Here is a 1824-nt window from a genome sequence, read left to right on the forward strand (position 1 = left end):
TAATTTTATAACTTTGCCCAGCAGTTGATATTTATCTGGGTAATAATTACAATTTCTGATTTACCATTTCTCAAGAAAACTGGAAACCATTTGCATTGTTAAGACTTCCTCCCCTTTGTGCACTCTGTACTGTGCTTAGTCATAAACATCATTCTTAAGAGACAGCATGATGTGTGTAGCCACTAACCCTGGAACTGCGAAGAGTTGCTGGAGACTTAAGTCACCATTAGAGGAGGGACAGACAGCTTGCCTTGTAACCTGATGTATTCTACAAAAGGTAGAAAATACGATTTTTCTATTTAGAGGGTTGTCCTCTACTGAAGAAAAGTTTTCCTTTTCTTGTTTATTTTAAGATAAAGGCATTTTTCTGAGAGCTGGGAAAAGACATCTTAGTGGTTAGTGTTTGTCTTGCAGAGAATCCAGGTTCGCTCCCTGTCACCTATATCAGACGGCTCACCACTGCCAGTTAACATGCTCTGGGGAAGCCAACACACGTCTGGACTCCAGGCACCTACATTCACTTGTTCATAGACACAAACACAAACATACACACAAATTTTAAAAAGTAATCTTCTCTTAAAGCCTTTTTCTGCATAGTGTGGTAGTGCATGCCTATAATCCCAGCACTGAGAAGTGCTTGAGAAAGGAAGGCAGGAAGATTAGAAGTTCAAGGTCTTCAAGGCTACAGGCTCAAGGCCAGCCTGTGCTACATGAGGCTGAGTCTCAACCAAACAAGCAAACTACTCCCCCGTAAAAGTTTTTTGATTGAATTTAAAGTGTGTAAAGTTTAGTCCTGTTGGTTCTGTGCCTGAGAGAACTGTAAAATGAACCAAAGGAGTGCTCTCAGTAAACCAGACTGCTTAGTGGGTGGTTTCTTAGTGTTCCCACAAAACACGCTGGACATGGTGTTCTGAGATAACCTCCTTTCATGGTCAACTAAGATGGCAATTTCTTGGGTTGTTTTAGAACAAATTATCAAAACAAATTTGATAAATTATTTCAGGAGAGGATGAGATTTACGAATCCTGAGGCTAAAGGGCTTGTGTCTATTGTTACCCATGCTGTCAGCTGAAACTGTAATCGCCACGTGACTTCCCCCACACAGACCAGGCTATATTCTCTGGGGTTTGGACAGTGGCTCTGTGAATCCTTGCTTGGCCGTTTGGTTTTAAGACTTGTCTGATAAAATATTGAGTGAAACTGTCCCACAGTTTCATGAGGCGGAGGAACCCAACAATTGAGCTTTAACATTGAGTAATGCCACAAGTAGAAAATTCCACATCTGGCTGCAGGTGATATGATTCAGTCAAAATGGGTGTACATGAAAAACTATGTTAAATCGCTTTCAGGCTAGATGCATATGTATAATTTCATGTTGAAATGTGGACCATAACTTCCAGATCTGTAATTATGTATGTGCAAATGTTCTGAAATCTCCCAAAATAGCCCAAATCTGAAACATTCTTGTTGCAAGATATTTGATCACACTGTGAACTCCAGGGTTGTTATTTACTGAAAAAAAAGTGTGTTTAGTTGTGTTGTGGATCAGCCTTAGCACCTTTAATTCCTCTGGCTGGAATTCAGGCACACCCTTAATACACACCTTTAATCCCAAACAATGAAGGTAAAGTTAATTTGTAGAAGGAAGCACCGATATTTGAAAGTGATGTCGAGTCTAACTGAGTGACAAAGTGATGAACACGAGAAAGGTTTGACAAAATAGGCTATCCCTAAGAAAGAGAAAAGGGAAGCTATTAGAGGGCACAGAGAGAGAAAGGGAGAGAAAAGATTCTGTTTTACTGGGAGAGTTTAACTGAGACAGGT

This window comes from Mastomys coucha, unplaced genomic scaffold (genome assembly GCF_008632895.1).
Source record: "Mastomys coucha isolate ucsf_1 unplaced genomic scaffold, UCSF_Mcou_1 pScaffold2, whole genome shotgun sequence".
Lineage (NCBI taxonomy): Eukaryota > Metazoa > Chordata > Mammalia > Rodentia > Muridae > Mastomys > Mastomys coucha.